The sequence below is a fragment of the Arachis hypogaea genome, chromosome 7, assembly GCF_003086295.3.
Source record: "Arachis hypogaea cultivar Tifrunner chromosome 7, arahy.Tifrunner.gnm2.J5K5, whole genome shotgun sequence".
Lineage (NCBI taxonomy): Eukaryota > Viridiplantae > Streptophyta > Magnoliopsida > Fabales > Fabaceae > Arachis > Arachis hypogaea.
In genome coordinates, this window is record NC_092042.1 from 57,626,068 (window position 1) to 57,632,087 (window position 6,020).

The window sequence follows — 6,020 nt, forward strand, 5'->3', positions numbered from 1 at the left end:
CTGTAGACCTCAGGGTCAACCCCATTAGTCTTGACAGTGTCACAGATTTGCAAGAACTCAGCTAAAAACTGATGAGGATCTTCCAATGGAAGTCCATGGAACTTGCAATTCTGTTGCATTAGAGAAACTAATTGAGGCTTAAGCTCAAAGTTGTTTGCTCCAATGGCAGGGATAGAGATGCTTCTCCCATAGAAGTCGGGAGTAGGTGCAGTAAAGTCACCCAGCACCTTCCTTGCATTGTTGGCATTGTTGTTGTTTTCGGCTGCCATGTGTTCTTCTTCTTTGAAGAATTCGGTTAGGTCCTCTACAGAGAGTTATGCCTTAGCTTCTCTTAGCTTTCGCTTCAAGGTCCTTTCAGGTTCAGGATCAGCCTCAACAAGAATGCTTTTGTCTTTGCTCCTGCTCATAAGAAAGAGAAGAAAACAAGAAAATATGGAATCCTCTATGTCACAGTATAGAGATTCCTTGAGGTGTCAGAGGAAAAGAAAAATGGAAGGCAAAAGTAGAAAATTCGAACTTATCAAGAAAGATGGAGTTCGAATTGTGCATTAAGGAATAGTGTTAGTCCATAAATAGAAGGATGTGAGAAGAAGGGAAGCAATTTTCGAAAATTAAGTAAAAGATTTTGAAAACATTTTGAAAAACACTAATTAATTTTCGAAAATAAAAGTGGGGAAGAAGTAGAGTGATTTTTGAAAAAGATTTTGAAATTAGAAATTAAAAAGATATGATTGAAAACTATTTTGAAAAAGATGTGGTTAAGAAGGCATGATTGGTTTTTAAAAGATGTGATTGAGAAGATATGATTTGTAAAACATTTAAAAAGATTTGATTTTGAAAATTAATGACTTGGCTATCAAGAAAAGATATGATTCAAACATTAAACCTTTCTCAACAGAAAAGGCAACATACTTGAAATGTTGAATCAAATCATTAATTGATAGCAAGTATTTTTGAAAATAGAAAGAAATTGATTTTGAAAAAGATTTGATTGAAAAGATTTGATTTGAAAAAGATTTGATTTTGAAAAATTTTGAAAACTTGAAAAAAAATTTGCATTGAAAACAAAATCTTCCCTCTTGTGCCATCCTGGCGTTAAACGCCCAGAATGGTGCACATTCTGGCGTTTAACGCCCAAAAATCTACCCTTTTGGGCGTTAAACGCCCAGCCAGGTACCCTGGCTGGCGTTTAAACGCCAGTCTGTCTTCCTTACTTGGCGTTTTGAACGCCCAGCTTTTTCTGTATAATTCCTCTGCAGTATGTTCTGAATCTTCAATTCTCTGTATTATTGACTTGAAAAGACACAAATTAAAAAATATTTTTGGATTTTTAATAGTGAGGAATAATAAAAATGCAACTAAAATCAAATAACAATGCATGCAAGACACCAAACTTAGCAGTTTGTATACTACTGACACTAACAAAATGAGAATGCATATGAGACACACAAAACACTCAAGTCAAGAGAATTTAAAAATCAGAGCAATAAAATTATCAAGAACAACTTGAAGATTAATGGAGACACATGCAAAAAGAACAGAAACATGCAATTGACACCAAACTTAAAATGAGACTCTAGACTCAAACAAGAAACATAAAATATTTTTGGTTTTTATGATTTTCTAAATTTTTTGGTTTTTTTCGAAAATTAAGTGGAAAAAGAAAATAAAGGTATCAAAATTCTTAATGAGAATTCCAGGAATCATGCAATGTTTAGTCTAAGACTCCGGTCCAGGAATTAGACATGGCTTCACAGCCAGCCAAGCTTTCAAAGAAAGCTTCGGTCCAAAACACTAGACATGGCCAATGGCCAGCCAAGCCTTAGCAGATCACTGCTCCAATAGCAAGATTGATAGAAATCAACAAGCTCTTGTGATGATGAGTTGAAACCTCGGTCCAATGAAATTAGACATGGCTTCACAGCCAGCCAGACTTCAACAGATCATCATGAAACACTAGAATTCATTCTCAAGAATTCTGAAAAAAAACACCTAATCTAAGCAACAAGATGAACCGTCAGTTGTCCAAACTCAACAATCCCCGGCAACGGCGCCAAAAACTTGGTAGCGCAAAATTGTGATCAATACTTTTCACAAATCAATTAATCCCCGGTAATGAATCCAAAAACTTGGTGTTCAATACCATGGCATAAACACAACTTCGCACAACTAACCAGCAAGTGTACTGGGTCGTCCAAGTAATAAACCTTACGCGAGTAAGGGTCGATCCCACAGAGATTGTTGGTATGAAGCAAGCTATGGTCACCTTGTAAATCTTAGTCAGGCAAACTCAAATGGATATGGGTGATATACGAATAAAACATAAAGATAAAGATAGAGATACTTATGTAATTCATTGGTAGGAATTTCAGATAAGCATATGAAGATGCTGTCCCTTCCGTCTCTCTGCTTTCCTACTGTCTTCATCCAATCCTTCTTACTCCTTTCCATGGCAAGCTTAAGCAAGGGTTTCACCGTTGTCAATGGCTACCTCCCATCCTCTCAGTGGAAATGTTCAACGCACCCTGTCACGGCACGGCTATCCATCTGTCGGTTCTCGATCAGGCCAGAATAGAATCCAGTGATTCTTTTGCGTCTGTCACTAACGCCCCGCCCTCAGGAGTTTGAAGCACGTCACAGTCATTCAATCATTGAATCCTACTCAGAATACCACAGACAAGGTTAGACCTTCCGGATTCTCTTGAATGCCGCCATCAGTTCTAGCCTATACCACAAAGACTCTGATCTCACGGAATGGCTGGCTCGTTTGTCAGGCGAGCACTCGGTTGTCAGGCGATCAACCATGCATCGTGTATTAGGAATCCAAGAGATATCCACCCAATCTAAGGTAGAACGGAGGTGGTTGTCAGTCACACGTTCATAGGTGAGAATGATGATGAGTGTCACGGATCATCACATTCATCAAGTTGAAGAACAAGTGGTATCTTAGAACAAGAACAAGCGGAATTGAATAGAAGAACAATAGTAATTGCATTAATACTCGAGGTACAGCAGAGCTCCACACCTTAATCTATGGTGTGTAGAAACTCCACCGTTGAAAATACATAAGAACAAGGTCTAGGCATGGCCGAATGGCCAACCTCCCAAAGAGGGTTCAATCATAAAAACATGATCAAAAGCTAGATCAAAATACAATAGTAAAAGGTCCTACTTATAGAAAACTAGTAGCCTAGGGTGTACAGAGATGAGTAAATGACATAAAAATCCACTTCCGGGCCCACTTGGTGTGTGCTTGGGCTGAGCATTGAAGCATTTTCGTATAGAGACTCTTCTTGGAGTTAAACGCCAGCTTTTATGCCAGTTTAGGCGTTTAACTCCCATTTTGGTGCCAGTTCCGGCGTTTAACGCTGGGAATTCTGAGGGTGACTTTGAACGCCGGTTTGGGCCATCAAATCTTGGGAAAAGTATGGACTATCATATATTTCTGGAAAGCCCAGGATGTCTACTTTCTAACGCCGTTGAGAGCGCGCCAATTGGGCTTCTGTAGCTCCAGAAAATCCACTTCGAGTGCAGGGAGGTCAGAATCCAACAGCATCTGCAGTCCTTTTCAGTCTCTGAATCAGATTTTTGCTCAGGTCCTTCAATTTCAGCCAGAAAATACCTGAAATCACAGAAAAACACACAAACTCATAGTAAAGCCCAGAAAAGTGAATTTTAACTAAAAACTAATAAAAATATACTAAAAACTAACTAGATCATACTAAAAACATACTAAAAACAATGCCAAAAAGCGTACAAATTATCCGCTCATCACAACACCAAACTTAAATTGTTGCTTGTCCTCAAGCAACTGAAAATCAAATAAGGTAAAAAGAAGAGAATATGCAATGAATTCCAAAAACATCTATGAAGATCAGTATTAATTAGATGAGCGGGGCTTTTAGCTTTTTGCCTCTGAATAGTTTTGGCATCTCACTCTATCCTTTGAAATTCAGAATGATTGGCTTCTTTAGGAACTCAGAATCCAGATAGTGTTATTGATTCTCCTAGTTAAGTATGATGATTCTTGAACATAGCTACTTATTGAGTCTTGGCCGTGGCCCAAAGCACTCTGTCTTCCAGTATTACCACTGGATACATACATGCCACAGACACATAATTGGGTGAACCTTTTCAGATTGTGACTCAGCTTTGCTAGAGTCCCCAATTAGAGGTGTCCAGGGTTCTTAAGCACACTCTTTTTGCCTTGGATCACACTTTTATTTCTTTCTTTTTCTTTCTTTTTCTCTTTCTCTTTTTTTTTTTCGTTTTCTTTTCTCCCTTTTTTTTCGTTTTTCTCTTTTCTCTTTTTTTTGTATTCACTGCTTTTTCTTGCTTCAAGAATCATTTTAATGATTTTTCAGATCCTCAGTAACATGTCTCCTTTTTCATCATTCTTTCAAGAGCCAACATTCATGAACCACAAATTCAAAAGACATATGCACTGTTTAAGCATACATTCAGAAAACAAAAATATTGCCACCACATCAAAATAATTAAACTGTTATAAAATTCAAAATTCATGCAATTCTTATCTTTTTCAATTAAGAACATTTTTCATTCAAGAAAGGTGATGGATTCATAGGACATTCATAACTTTTAGGCATATACACTAGGACACTAATGATCACAAGACACAAACATAGATAAACATAAGCACTAAAATTCGAAAAAAACAGAAAATAAAGAACAAGGAAATTAAAGAACGGGTCTACCTTAGTGATGGCGGTAGCCGCGGTAGTAATGGTTGGCCAAGGAAGGTGGCGTCGGCGGCAAGAAGCAGAAGTGATGACAACAATGGAAATAGGGGCTTGCCCTATTCGCGGAGAGGAAGAAGAAAGAGAGATAGAAGAAGGGTAAAGAAGGGTGGTGAACTGTGGCGAGCAAAGCAATGGCAGCCACTGGAGTGGTGTCGCCAGTGGCATGGCTCGCGGATAGGGGAAATCGAAGAAGGGGAGAGCGAGTAGAGAAAGAAGAAGAGGAAATGTGAGAATGGAAGGACAAGAGGGGGTTGATGGTGATGTTGGCGGTAGCTATAGTGGTCACCGGTGGTGAACGACGGTGAGTGGTGATGAGTGGTGAGAAGAGAAAGATGTTAAAGAAGAAGAAGAATGCTTGGGGGTTTTGTGCGTGTGTGGGTGGGGCTTCGCACAAAAGGGGTGTCATGTTTTGAATCGGCGCATACGCATAAGGCATGCATACGCACGAGGTGTTGCACGAAAAGGGGTTGCGCGTTTGCATGGTGTATGCACAGCACCATTTTGATGTCTATGCATGAGTGAAATTTTTTTAAGAAAAAATATCTACGGTTGGGCGTGCACACAATGTATGCATGGTACTTGCACAAGATGGTTTTGGTTTTGTTTAGGTGTCATGCATATGCTTAAGGCATGCGTATGCATGATTTTTCTAAAACTTGTGGGTTGTGTGTACGCATTAGACATGTGTACGCACAATTGGTGCTCTATTTTTTCAAAAATTTTTCAACTTCTTGTATCAATCCAAGCATTCTAAAACCCAAAAAGATACCCAAAACAGTACCAAACCTTATTTAAACATGCTAAACTATCAAGAAATCCTAGTAAAACGATCTAAAAAGGAAATTCAAATTATTAACCAACTATTTACAAAAGAGAAAAAATTGAAAGATCATACCATGGTGGGGTGTCTTCCACCTAGCACTTTTAGTTAAATTCCTTAACTTGGATATTTTGGCGAGCTCCTTGTCATGGTGGCTTATGCTTGAACTCATCCTAAAACTTTCACCAACTCTTGAACTTCCAATATGCCCTAGAATCTTCAGCTAAGCGCACCAAGCTTTGATGAAGTTCTGAAAAAGCTAGGAGCTCCCAAAATTGATCATCTTGTATGTCAGGATCCCAAATCTTGTTCTTATACCCGTCTTTAAATTGATCATCATGATTCCATCTAGATGGTAAGTGATAAAACCCATTTTTAGGGTTTATCTTGAGTTGAATTTAGAGGATTTTATTAACTTTTCCCACATTTATTCACTAAAT